Below are 15,036 nucleotides of genomic sequence, written 5' to 3' on the forward strand. Positions count from 1 at the left end.
ATGCATTAACTTACCTGTTTTCTTCATGGTATAATCAACTTAAATGTTTTGGTGCTTGATTAAAAAAACACATAAAATGATCAAACAATCAGTTACCCTTTATTCAGCACAGCAAGAATGGTAGTTGCCCTACAAGGCCACCAATCATCAATTTGACATTCACATTATGTCAAGTAGAATTGTTTATCAGTCATCTCCTCACTAAATGTCCTAATGTCTTCAATTTTGGAGAACGTAAATTTGAACGGCTCCAAGATGCCTTCCCCTTCCTGGTCATCCATGTCCTCCTCAACCCAAAGTCTGGCATATTGCTGTGCAGCCCCTGTACTCTCCCATCTGGACTGCGTCAAGCAACTCCACCTTGCCTGAAAACAAATGCTGGTTTGTTACCACCAATCTGCTGCCCTTTTGCAGTCATGCACAATCTTTTTTATGACTCAAGCTTTATTGAGTTTCAATTGCTAAACAAACAAGCAAACAAAGGTAGAATTAAAATACACAGCTGCATGTGTTAGATATGAAATATCAGAGTGAGGATACTTAAACAAATAAAGAAAAAATGATCATATAAAATTATATTTAAAAGAAAAGAAATATATAAATACATACGTACAAACAAACAAAAAAGTACAGTCCATGACAAGAAAAATTAGTCCATGCACGACATGTTAAGCAGTCTTTCCAGGAGACTACCAAAACGCTGCCACGTGTCCATTCATTGTCCAGTGTGAGGTTGAGTTAATCTTCCAGTAAACAGATCCCTGTGTTGCACCCAGACCACCTGCATCCTCATTCCGTGACAGTCCCCCAAGAGCAGGCCACAATGATCAGAGTGTACACACATGCCCTTTAGCTACCATATAAAGAGTATAAACTTAAGAACATTCCCCATTTCTCATTATATTTATCGATGTTGTTTATTATACTATAGGATATTCTTTCAAAAGCTGCTACTTTGCCTAGCTCTGTAAGCCAGTCTTGAAACAACGGGCCTCAGCATCTTTCCACTTTCTCATTATCATCTGTTTGCCAATCATTATACTTGTCTGAATCCAATTGGCTAGGGGTTTTACAATGTGGGCCATGGGCTTAGGGTTGCCTAATATGTAAAGACTGGGGCAAAACTCAAAATCCACCCTTATGACCTCTGTGATATTCTCATGAACCCTTTTCCAAAATGTCTGAATCTTTGGACATGACCATAGGGCATGTGTTAGTGTACCCAGCTCCCCTTCACACCTCCAACAATCTGGTGTTTCCTTTATACCTAGCCTGAATAGCCTACTTGGGTACCAATAGAATCAATGAAGGATTTTGAACTGAATCAATCTTATTTTGATGTCCCTGGAGACTTGTTTAGTGATTCCAATAATTGTATCCCAGTCGTTTTCTTCAACTGTTATGTTCAGGTCCCTCTCCCATACGGTTTTCAGAGCTGTGTTGGATGGGTAACCAGTATGGTTCATGAGCATAGAGTAATAATGGGAAGCCCCATGTCCAGTCTCTGCGATCCGCAAAATCTCTTTCATGAGGTCCATGCCCTGGGGTGGTGTGTGTGTAGAGCCGAAAGTAGTAATAAGGAGGTGTCTCAGCTGAAGATATCTCCAGAATTGATTGTTGGCCAGCTTGAATTGTTCAACCAAATTGTCAAATGACTTAAGGAAACCATATTTATAAAGGTCACCCAGAGTATGTATCCCCTTGATCACCCACTCTCGCCATATAGGTGGTGATTTATTAATAAGGAGTTTGGGGTTTTCCCACAGACCAGAGGATAAGCTTAGAAAGGGGTTAATTTTAAATATACAAGACACTTTTTTCCATAGTCCTTGAAAATGAGAGACAACAGGGTGGGATCGAGCATTCGGACGGCATTCTTGCCAATAAGCAATGGAGTTAAGGAAATGCACATTGACTGCTCTATTGTGTACCAAGGTGGCGCTCTTTCTGGAGGTAATGCCCAATGTACCAATTGCCTCAGGTTGAATGTGTAATAACAAAACAGTAGATTTGGGAGTCCCAGGCCGCCTTTTGCTACCGGCTTTTGCAATTTACGCAGATGTATTCTTGGTCTTTTACCATTCCAAAAAAACTTGTTACAAAGTGCATCAAATAGTTTGAAGTATTTTACAGGGATATTCAGTGGGAGAGACTGAAGTAGATAATTGACTCTAGCAGAACAGTTCATCTTTATAATACTAACTTTTCCCCATAGTGAGAGATAAAGTGGAGAGCATCTTTCCAAATCTGCGCTATTTTTTTTCTAGGAGTGGTTCAAAATTACATTGCACTATTTTGTCTAATTGCCTAGGGCTTAATATTCCTAGATACTTAATTCCCTCAGGAGGCCACTGGAATGATCCGGCTTGAAATAATGTTTTTGGGCAATACGTCGTCAAGGGGAGAGCCTCCGACTTTGTCCAATTCACTCTATAACCTGAGAAGCTAGAGAAAGATTTTATAATTTTGAGCAATGCAGGAATAGATTTGCCTGGGTCCATAATGAACATTAAAATATCATCAGCATATAGCATGAGTTTGTGTATGGTCCCCGCAATAGGGACTCCTGGGATACTAGGGTCTTTACGAATTGCTGCGGCTAAAGGTTCCAATGCTAAACAATACAGTAAAGGGGAGAGAGGTGAGCCTTGTCGGGTCCCACGACCTAGCTTGAAATATGAAGAAATTATGCCATTAGTTTGTACAGCTGCTTGAGGCTCATTATATAACAGTTTCACCCACTTTAAAAACGTCTGCCCAAAACCATAAATCGCCAGCACTTGAAAAAAAGGTATTGCCACTCTACACAATCAAATTCTTTTTCAGCGTCGAGTGAGATGGCTGCAGTAGGTGTATTGTTGTTCCTAACCACCCACATTACATTAATCAGGCGTCGAATGTTATCTGAGGCAAATCTATTACGTATAAACCCCACCTGATCTGCATGTATTAACGTAGTTATAACACTACTAAGACGGTTTGCCAGAGTTTTTGAGAGTATTTTAGTGTCTATTGATATTAAAGAAATTGGGCGATAGCTTTTACAATCTGTATGCTCTTTGCCTTTCTTTAAGATTAGAGATATTAGAGCCTGAGACAAAGTGGGGGGTAACACTCCTCTTTCAAAAGCTTCATTATACATTTGTAATAAGAGTGGAGTGAGCTCATCTGAGAAGCACTTATAAAATTCTGCCGTCAGCCCGTCGGGTCCTGGTGATTTACCGGACCGCATCGTTTGAATAACTTCCTTAATTTCCTCGGCCGTGATTGCAGCGTCAAGCATCTCCCTATGATCTATATTCAATGTCGGGAGGTCTAACCCTACCAAAAATGAAGGAATGTCCTCCCTTTGGCAGGACGATGTGGAGGTATACAGTTCCACGTAAAAATGTCTAAACACCTCATTTATGTCTGACGATTTTGTCACAAGACCCCCTCCTTGAGATTGGACAGCAGTTATCGTAGACCTGGATTCCTGTTGCTTAATATAACGCGCTAAGAGTTTCCCGGCCTTGTCCCCAGACTCAAAATACCTTTGTCTTGCTCTAAAAAGACCAAACTCGACCTTCTGTGATATTATCCGATTATATTCATATTTAAGCTGCGTGACTGTCTTTTTTTTTTTAGAAGTTAATTTTTATTTATTTTGACAACACGACATATTCATTCCCCTTTATGTACATTTTTTAAAGCAGCGCAACAAAGCATCAAATAAAACATAAAATCAATTACACAGATCCAAAGAAAGAGAAAGAGGGGGGGGGGGGGGGAAGTAAAGGAAGATAAATTATGGAATATAATACAAAGAATGGCAATATTGTTCATAATAATTTAAAGGAATTCATAAATAAATAAATGAAAGGGAGGGAATCCACTCTCGGTATCAAATTACATGATGTGATGGTGATGTGTGATGTGTGTACTTGATCAAGAGTCTAATGCTACAAACTTATTGTATTAGCAGAGCTATGACAGGTTTCCATCATTTAATAACAATAGGTTTTTGAAGTCTCAATGAGTATGTAATTTGCTCCATCTGGTAAATGTCCCATATTTTCTGGATCCATACATTGTAAGTAGGAGGATCTGGCTTTAGCCACCTGATGGTTATACATTTTAATGCTGCTGTGAGCAAAATGTTTAAGAGATATTTCACATCCCTTCCTTCTATACCAGGGGTACTCAAATACAAATCTTAAAGGGCCACAAAGATTTTTTTCAATGACTCAAAGTTCCATGTATTGAGGTCGGCCAGGCCACATGCAATAATACTGTAATATTCAAAACAAAATGTCCTTTTCATTCTAAACAACAAAATACGAACTAAAATAAAATCTTATTTCCATTTTAACATAAATCAAAATACATAGTTGAATATTTCCTCTTTTTGTATGCCTTCAGACATTGTGTCCATCAGTTCATCATGCATTATTTTATTTCATTGTGACATAGATGTGACAAGAATCCTGCTTGCAGCTTGATATGACGATTTCAGTGCATTTATTTGTGTTGTGCTTATCTCTGAATTTTGAGGAAATGTCTTTTCAAAATTCCTATGCTTCATCTCATAATGCCGTTTCGAACTGGAAATCTTCATCACAGCTTCTCCTGGCATATTGTAACGCCCCTTGTGGACTGTGGCGCAATGACTCTTGGGTATTCTGTTGATGTTGGTGTAATTATGATTCGTGAATGTGTTTGTGAATAAGATGATATGTAAGATGGTTGTGGGTTAATTCACGTCATTTGTTCTTAGATTAAATGATGTTGAGTTTTAACAAGGATGATACAAATTTTGGCACCGTGAGTGAAAGGGTGTTTGCCGGGACGAACTCCCCGTCCGTTACGCTATAGGTGATAATGTATGATAAGACTTGCTAAAACATGTTAAACAACATAAGTGTGTGTCACTGCTACACTGTCAGATCCGTGGGTTCTGTCCTGGTCGGAGGGAGAATGAATAGAAATTTTAAGTTCCTACTTTTATGAGTTGCCGATTCTCACTTTCCACTTTATTATAGCAGTTTACTTGGAACACGCCATTTCAATCTCTTGCCACCGGCAAAATGTGAATACGCAAACTGCTCGGAAAACGAAAGTGAAAGTTAAAAGTTGCGATCGCAGCGGTGAGTGACCCAGCTGTCTTTGTAACGTTGGCATGGAGACAAGTCCCGGTGTACACGTGATGACCCAAACAAAACACATGGTGAAGGAATAACAGTACGGGGGCCACAAACAGGAGTCCGGCGGGCCGGATGCGGCCCGGGGGCCGCCTATTGAGGACCGCTGTTCTATACCCTCAGGAATTGCTCCCAATAATGTTATTATAGGGGTGTGTGGAATATCCCGTTTGAAAACCTCTCTGAGAGCATCAAAAACATCCTTCCAGAATAGGCTCAATTTGGGACACAGGCAGAATGTATGGGTGTGATTAGCATTCTCAGTGCCGCAGTTCCTTCAACATGAGCTACCAAGTGCTGGTCCCATCTTAGATGTTATTGCTGGTGTTCTGAAGAGCCTGGTAACTACTTTCCACTTAAATTCCTTCCATGTGTTCGAGTTTGTGGCAAGGTGTTCTTCAGTACATATCTCCTTCCAAGTGTCGAGTGATATGTTTTTGTTCATCTCCGCCTCCCATCTCAATCTTATATGTTCAGAGTTATGCACATTTGTTAATAAGAATATATTATATAATTTACTAATTATTTTCTTATCTCCATGACTTATTTGTGAAATGAGAAACTTTTCTATAGGGGTAGATCTTATAAGTTTTCCCCAATCTTTGTGTGTCATCAGAAAAGATCTCAGCTGCAGATATCTGAAGAAGTCTGTCCTGGGGAGATCAAATTCATTTTTCAACTGTGCGAAGGTTTTCAAATTGTCATCCTTGACTAGCTGGTGCAGATAGTTTAGGCCATGGTCTGACCACTTCCTAAAACCAGAATCTAAATTATTAGGAGTGAAGGTCTTCATAAGTCCAATATTTGTTAATAATGAGAGTACCTTTGGCAACCCTGAAAGCTGACCGTATTTTATTCCAGATTTTTAAAGTGGTTTTGGTCCAGTCCGCCATTTCTTTTGTAGGAGTGTCTAAAAAAAGCTAAGTTTTCCAGAGGTTCTGGGCAAATACTTTTCTCGATATTAAGCCATCGTGTAAAGGTATCATTCTGAATCTGTACTATAAGTAGCTTCATCTGTGCAGCCCAGAAATAATATCTTAAGTTTGGAAGTTTGAGACCTCCATCTGATTTCGGTGACTGTAGAGTTTTAAGTCTAATTCTGGGGCGTTTTTTTTTGCCATATAAATTTTTATATCATTTTGTCAAGGTCATCAAGGGTTCTTTTAGGAATTTCCACTGGTAGCATCTGAAATAAATACAATAGTCTATTGTATGCCCCAGTAGGGAGAGCGGAAGTGAGGACCGTCGTTCTAAGTCGTTGCTAATGTGCCGAATTATTTTAATGTAATTTACATCATACAAATTGTTTAGGGATTGGGGTATATGAATACCAAGGTATTTAATGCCTTCTCTAGGCCACTTAAATCCACTTTGTAACTTAACATTTTCTGAAACCAAACTGTTCACATCCATAGCCTCTGTTTTGTCTACATTAACTTTATATCCAGAGTAATACCCATACCTAGAGATGAGCTCCTTAAGATATGGTATAGTGGATATGGGTTCTCTTAAATACAGCAAGACATCATCTGCATAGAGTGATATTTTGTGTTCTTCTCTATTTATTATAATCCCTTTTTATGTTATTATCATCTCTAATGAGCTGGGCTAGTGGCTCAATGCTAATAGCAAATAGCAAGGGCGATAAAGAGCAGCCTTGTCTGCATCCTTGTTGTAGTGTGAATCTCTCTGATCTGTATCCATTAACCCTAACAGCCGCTTGTGGGGATGAATAAAGTGTTTGTATCCTAGGGCTGGACGATATGGCCTCAAATCAATATCACGATATATTGAGCAACTCACCTCGATAACGATAAATGAATGATAAGTAACCCCCCCCCCCCCTACAATTCCTGTGTATTTACAGAAATGCCACTTTAAAGGACTGTAAAACTACTTTGTAGTTAAGATTTATATTATTTATTTAGTAGTTAAGAACAACCGATACGCACACGATTGAACAGCTGAAAAGCACAGATTACTTGAAATGACAACAACTGAACAAGTTTAAAAGTATAAAATATACAGTCCCTTATAAACAAATCTAAGCTTCTCGCTTTTTTTATTTCTTCGAATTGAATCACATGGTTGTACTGCAGGTGGTGGAAGAGGTTGGATGTAAATAAATAAACATTTTGGGGACTTCAGAATCAGAATCTAAGACACGAGACAAAATAGCAGAGAAGTTGACATTGCTGCTTAATAATATGTTAACCTCTCGAGCATTAGAGAACTTTTTTTTACCATTATTTTCTTTATCTTTATATATTTTTGATAGACACAGAATCTGTTTCAGAAGTCAGAGGGTCACATGACATGGAAGCTATTGAAAGAACTGAAATTATTTTACAATAAACATAGCTGTGTCTCATTCGTCCAGTTTACTAATACAATCTGCTGCTGGAGTCACTGGGCCCCATGTCATGGAAGATATTGAAAGAACTGAAATTATTTTGTATACATATATGTATGCTAAGTAATTTGATGACGGTCCCTAAATCAGTTTCCAGCGATTCAATGCCATGTTCTGGGAGGTGAGCTGACCGTCGTCCTGCTGCTCACACTGGGTGAACCTCAGTAAAGTCGCGGCTGGACCCGAGTAGAGCTTAGAATCAAGCCCGACCCGAGCCCGTGCATGTTGTGTCCGAGCCCGGCCCGACACCATCCATCCATCCATTATCGTCCGCTTATCCGGGGCCGGGTCGCGGGGGCAGCTGCCTGAGCAGGGACACCCAGACTTCCCTCTCCCCGGACACTGCCTCCAGCTCTTCCGGGAGGATCCCAAGGCGTTCCCAGGCCAGCTGAGTGACATAGTCACACCAGCGTGTCCTGGGTCTTCCCCGGGGTCTCCTCCCGGCGGGACATGCCAGGAACACCTCCCGAGGGAGGCGTCCCGGGGGCATCCGAAACAGATGCCCGAGCCACCTCAGCTGGCTCCTCTCGATGTGGAGGAGCAGCGGCTCTACTCCAAGCTCCTCCCGGGTGACAGAGCTCTTCACCCTATCTCTAAGGGAGCGCCCTGCCACCCTGCGGAGGAAACTCATTTCGGCCGCTTGTATCCGGGATCTTATTCTTTCGGTCATGACCCAAAGTTCATGGCCATAGGTCATGACCCAAAGTTCATGGCCATAGGTCCGGCCCGACACATTGAATGTAATTATGAGCTTGAGACCGATTTAAACCCGACAACTGTTTAATACGTGGGCTGTTATAACTGCGAGTTGTTTGAACTACAGAAATTTTAATGAATAATGCAACAAGTGCCGCACTTAATGCACTCGACAAAGCCGACAAATGTTATTATCGCGGCCCACGACTTGTTTAAAATGGGTCCACACCTCCGACTTTCCTCAAAACTTGCTCAAAGTTAATTCTACTGTTTTTATGTTTTTCTTTACATGTTCATGCTCCATGTTGCACTTAAGCTACACAATCAGTGATGCCGGTAACACGTTACTAATTTTGTCATTTTCCTTTGTAAAAAATATATAATTGTGCTTTCTTCTTGCGTCTCGGGGAGTGACGTCACGTACGCGAGAAGTCACGTTTCTCAGCATGAGGACACTCACGTGTCAGACCCCGCAGAGACACAAATGCAAACAACAATGGAGGGAGGAGAGAGATGCACTTTTTCCAGCTGGAAATACAGTCATTATTTTGAGTGAATAAAAAACAAAACGCAAATGCTTGATCAATGGACCGGCCCGGCCGAAGACAGTGGCCTGTTGCAGCCTTTGAACGCAGCATCATTACACAAACTGTCCACGAGTCACAGCGAGAGTGGGTTCACTTGATTACTAACCTGGCATAGCTGGTGTTGCATCAGCGGGCGAAGTTTGCCATCAAATTAATGTAAAATAAGCACATCGGTATATGCCGGGGTAGATTAATCAAGTGGACCTAACATGTCCCCTGTCCCTAGTGGATGTTATGCCTATGACACCGAATATACCGACATGGCCAAAATGACGTTGGTTATCGTTGTAAATTTCGGTATAGGTAAATTTTCGGTTTATCGCCCAGGCCTATTGTATCCAATCTATAAAATTGGGGCCGAATTTGAATCGTTTTAGTGTTTGAAGTAGATATCGCCAAGACACACGATCAAATGCCTTTTGCGCATCTAAGGATATGATCACTGACTCTAATTTCTTATCTTTCTGATGGGATATTATGTTTAGTAAACGTCTTATGTTATCGCCATAATATCTTCCGGAGATGAACCCCGTTTGATCAGGGTGTATGATTTGAGTAATTATTTTGTTAACCCGTATGGCTAAGATTGTTGTTAATATACGCACATCTGCATTCAACAGAGATATTGGCCTATAAAACTGACAATCGATGGGGTCTTTACCCTCTTTATCAATTACGACTATGGTTGCATCATTCCAAGATGGTGCCATAGTTTTGGACTCTAGGGCATGACTATATGCTTTTAATAACAGGGGTGCCAGCAGGTCCTTAAAGGTTTTATAAAATTCATTGACAAATCTGTCTGGACCTGGACTTTAGCTATTCTTAAGTGTCGAAATCACCTATTTTATCTCCAATTCCTGTATTGGCTGATCGAGTTCCTCAGCTGTTGAGTTTGTTAATTCAGTTAATTTTATATGTTTTAGGTACTCCGATAGTTTTGCGTCGTCATCGCATGTATCTGTATTCTTATATAATGATTTGTAGAATTCTGCAAATGCCCCTGCTATTTCGTTCGGTTTTGTGGCCATATTTGCTTGTGATTTTATTCTATGTACGAGCGTGACTGTCTTTAAGTTGTGTGGGGAATAGTTCTGCTTTAATTTGTCTTCAGCCTCTCCCACTTTCCTCTCCAAATCTGCAAGCTTCCTTGTGTCTTGTTTTTTCTTGTGTCATGAGAACTGAGTAACATGTCCCCTTATAAAAGCTTTCAAGGCCTCCCAAACTGTACCTACTGATGAGACAGAGGCGATATTTTTTTCGATGAACGATTCTATTTGTATTTTCAGCATTGCCTTAAAGGCATCATCTTGCAAGAGGGAGGAGTTGAATCTCCATCTTGGGGATTTCGTCACATCATTAATAGGCACCAAATCAAGTGTCACTCTTGCATGGTTCGATACCAGTATGTTGCCAATTGCACATGACATTGTAGATGGGAGTATTTCTTTGGAAATAAAAAAATAATCAATTCTTGTGAATACACCATGTACTGCTGAGAAAAAAGTATAATCCCTCCCAGCAGGATTCAGCAAACGCCACACATCCACAAGAACCAGGGCACAGCACATTTTCTTAATCGTACGAAGTGATTTTGGAGGTCTGGTCTTGCTAGGTACACTTCTGTCTAAAATCGCATCCATAACAATATTCATGTCCCCAGCCCAGATAATTGGATAACTTCCCATATCAGTCAATGTACATTCCAGGTTAGCGAAGAACATGGAGTCATCAACATTTGGGGCGTATGAATTAGCCAATATTATTTTTTTCCCCTGGACTTCAGCTAAAATGGTGAGACACCTCCCTTCGCCATCCTTCACCTCTTTTAGGCATTTAAACTGCAACTGTTTATTCACTAAAGTGATAACCCCTCTGCTTTGGCTTGCTCCGGGACTACAAAAAACATCTCCCACCCACCCACGATGCAATTTTTTGGCATCCTTCAGAGACAAATGGCATTCTTGCAAAAAAACAACATTATATCTGGTTGATTTCAAACTGAAAATAACCTTATTCCTCTTAGCTGGGCTTGCTAAACCATTGACATTCCAGGTGGCTAGGCGCAAGTTATTATTATCATGAACAGACATTGTCACTTTGCATGAACCCTGAACACTGCGCACTATAAACCTTAACCGGTCCGTAACTGTCAGTAAAGCAACTCTGACAAAACCAAGTCCATCAGTAGCATCCCATCAAGTAATAATACAGAAACAGTAGGCACCTTAAGTATATTTAACACAATTAGTCATTCTTTTTTAGATACAGTATGTTATCGGGTGAGTGCTTAAATATGCACTCGGCTAACTATGTAGAAAAAATAATATTTCAAGTCATTTTCAAATCTCAACAGCAGTTATAGACTGCAGGGACATCCGTGTTTAAGTGGGCACTTAACTTACCCTGTGGGTGGGATAGAAAAGAGAGAGAACTGACACATTAATTCCCCCACGTAGATGATCAGAGAGGTATCAGCAGGAAAAATAGAAAGAGTGAAACCAGGAGGAGGCTGGTGTGCCGGGTCGATTACTCTGCGTCTCCGGTCGACTGGGATAGCTCGCTTCTGATGAAGTTCATAGCTGCCTTGGGATTGTTGAAGCGGCGGGACCCCTCTTGTGTGTCAACTCGGAGCGTGGCTGGATACTGAAGAGCAAACTTCACTCCACTTTGGTGCAGAGCTTTCTTACACTCCCTGAACGTGTCTCGCTTGGCCACAGTCCCCCTGGAAAAATCTGGGAAAATCATGACTCATTTCCCGTTCCACTTAAGCTCTCCTTTCCCCTGAGATGTGCGTAACACCCGGTCTCTGTCCCCCGACCGTATGAATCTGGCAATCAGTGTCCGCCCATTGCTCCTGTCTTCCGACATGCGAGGCCCGATTCTGTGAGCGCGCTCAATAAACCATCCCCTCGAGGGTGTGGGTATTTCCAGCATTTCGGGTAAAACCTTCTCCAAAAACATGATCGGGTCATTTGTCTTGCAGCCCTCAGGAAAACCGACAAAACGCAAATTATTGCGTCTATTCCGGTCTTCCATATCGTCCAGTCTCTCACGGAGAGCCGCCACCTCGTCTTTAGTAGCTGGGGGGTTAACCTTCAGGTGGTTGTCGGACTCCTCTAAGAAGCCGAGTCTCCCCTCCACCTTACTAGTTCATGTCACAAGGGTTGTTAGTTTCTCCTCCATTGATGAAGTGGCTTTGCGTATTTCTCCCAAGCTCTGGAGCTCTCCCGATATTTGTTTCAGGACAGAAAAAATATTTGCAATAACTTCAGCGACGTTACCTGACGCACGGTTGCCGTCTTCTTCCTGAGGCGCCGGAGAATTAGCAGCGTTGCTAGCACAGGCGACTGGCATGCTGGCGGAGTTTTTAGGGTTCTGTCGAACGGAGGTTTTCAACCTGCTCATCGTTGTTTCCTGGGTGCTTTGTCTATAGCCTAGACCAGTTTTGGGTTGAAAAATGCCAACTATAAATGTGACAGACGGATAAATGTATAAGATGCCCTGAAGGAATACTCGGGTAAGCAGCCATTATCTTCACCGCGTCACGTGACTCCCTCAGTCATGCACAATCTTGATCTCAAGTTTGTCCTATGGAAACGACCACGAGAAAAAAGGTTGTCTTCCTATAGCACAATGTGCTACACAAACAGTATCATCATCTCAATGATTCACATAAAGATAACATTTAGCATTCCTTCATTTCAGATCTACATATACCGTATATAGTACACTTAAGCACAGAGCATTGTATGTAGCAAAATGACACTTCACAAGTAGCTTGTCCTTATGTGAATCCCAGTATAGAACAGGAAAAAGCACCTACTGTTTCCACTGTTGTCTCAGCCTCTTTTGCAGTGAACATACTGGCTTGCTGAGGCTGTGCAGTGGACATACATCTAAATTTACCTACAGTATCTGATTTGCACAGCTAAAAATCTGACCTCAGTGATGTCATCCATCCTCTGCTTCTTGACCGGTGACACCTCATCTTGCAGGATGTCCTTTGAAGTCTCTGTCTATGAAATGGATAAAAAGAGTTAAAGAAAAAAACGGTGTAAAGAGCATACTATGAATAAAACATTAATCATTTGATGTTGATATTTTGTAAGCACACAGAATTATATAAGACCAATAATGTCTCCTACCATAAAGATGAAGATGCCACATCTCTGTACAACTGTCTTGGAAACCCCTAGGATGTAAGAAAAAGGTCAGTTGATGATTTTACAGTACTGTTAAGTATAAATAAAAATAGTATATACCATTACCTCTATTTCCAAATCAGTGGCCTCTTTCCACTGCCCAGGACTTATTGACAGGGAAAGGTTTCTAAAAGTGAAAGAAAGCCGCATTAAGAATTAGCTATGTAGCTATTAAAATGATAAGGTTGTCTTTCACACACAACACACACCATGCAAGCAAAACCCTGTCAGGAACAAAACTTTCAATGCAGTCACACATACATACACAAAACCACACTCGGCAGCTTTTTATGGTGCCAGTTTATGAACTCTATTTTAAATTTTACGTTATGCTGTTAAACTGTATAAGAATGAGGAACAGTCAACCCTGCAGAGGAGACGCGTGGAATGGTGGAAGCAGGGGAGAGGGTGTAGCAGATGCGCTATAGCAATAAGAAAGGAAGGGATTCCAGGTCTTCTCAAATAAGGCAGCCTTACCAATCAGGGTCAGTCTGATTTTTTCTAATAGAAGAAAATAAAGCACCTCCTTAACCAAGTTTGTGTAGGTAGGTGGGACTGGGGATTTCCACTTAACAGTATCAGCCTCCTGGCTAGCAGAGTTGTGAATGCTATTAAGTCATTTTTAGCTGGAGAAAGAGTAAGTGGGAAAGTCCAAACACCAAACAGGGCAGTTAAAGGAGAACTTCGGTCGATTTAAACATGCAGCTTCATTGCTCAAGCTACCCTTGACTTGCCAGTACCGAAGACGCGAACAAATTTGGTCCAGCCATTACAGAGCTCCGTGAACGGAGACGTAGCATTGAACGCTAACAGCATGGGGTCAGAACTTTACACTGTGTTTTAAGCGTCTTAACATGCTCCACATCTCACACCAAAAGTTACGAAACATCAGCAGACACCTTAGCACACAGCACTGTAGCGTGTATCAAACTGAATAAAAAAGTAGTTAAAACAATGTGTTTGTGCAAGGAGCTACTTACCTGTTTGTTGACATCGGCGTCTTCCGGTAGCTAGACTAAACTAGCTGATCCGTCGAGCGTGCATTTACTCCCTCACTGGCGGAGACGGAAACGTAATCCAGCATTTTCGTGTTTATGTTCATAATGTACATGTCCATGTTACAGCCTGTCATGAGCCATGAGCCTTACAATAGCCTGTTAAGCCTGTTAAGTGCACACTCGATGGATATGCTAGTTTGGTCTAGCTACCGGAGCACACGGATGTCAACAAACAGGTAAGTAGCTGCTTGCACAAACACACTGTTTTAACTACTTTTTTATTCATTTTGAGTCATACACGCTACAGTGCTGTGTGCTAAGGTGTCTGCTGATGTTGCATAACTTTTGGTGTGAGATGTGGAGCATGTTAAGATGCTTAAAACACAGTCTAAAGTTCTGACCCCATGCTGTTAGCGTTCAATGCTACGTCTCCGTTCACGGAGCTCTGTAATGGCTGGACCAAATTTGTTCGCGTCTTCGGTACTGGCAAGTCAAGGGTAGCTTGAGCAATGAAGCTGTATGTTTAAATCGACCGAAGTTCTCCTTTAAGGCATTGGGAGTCACATCCCTTTCAGTTACCTTGGATAATGTGCTAAAGATCTCAGACAAAAATCTAGTCAAAAACATGCTGCTCCAAAACATATGAGTAATTTGCTGTGGCTCGTTCACATCGTTCGCATGGGGGTAGACACTGTATCAAACATTTTTGCAATGTGAGCTTTAGTGTAGTGAGCTCGATGAAGGATTCGTCATTGCATAAAGCTGTGTCTAGTACAGATTGAAGAATTGTGTACTCTCTTTAAAATTTCCTTCCAAACATCATCTTGAATCGCCTCTCCCAGATCTGTCTCCCAAACGGTTTTAAGTACAGTAAAAGAGCCTTGAGTAAAGTTGTAAATATTTAAATAAATGGAAGAGATTGTCCCATATAATGAAGAGAGAGGCTTCAGAAATATC

General features: G+C 41.2%; 1 protein-coding gene and 1 long non-coding RNA gene across 5 annotated transcripts in view; one reads left to right on the plus strand and one right to left on the minus strand.

Annotated features, from left to right (window-relative positions):
• The window catches only part of ctns (cystinosin, lysosomal cystine transporter), a 69,624-nt gene that overhangs the window by 24,009 nt on the left and 30,579 nt on the right, over positions 1-15,036 (plus strand). The window lies entirely within an intron of this gene.
• On the minus strand, positions 81-13,067 carry LOC115591524 (uncharacterized). Its single transcript, XR_003985981.1, has 3 exons — positions 13,025-13,067; positions 12,821-12,895; positions 81-365 (listed from the first exon to the last, which is right to left on the minus strand). It is a non-coding gene; the product is annotated as an uncharacterized LOC115591524 (long non-coding RNA).

The sequence above is a fragment of the Sparus aurata genome, chromosome 11, assembly GCF_900880675.1.
Source record: "Sparus aurata chromosome 11, fSpaAur1.1, whole genome shotgun sequence".
Taxonomy (NCBI): Eukaryota; Metazoa; Chordata; class Actinopteri; order Spariformes; family Sparidae; genus Sparus; species Sparus aurata.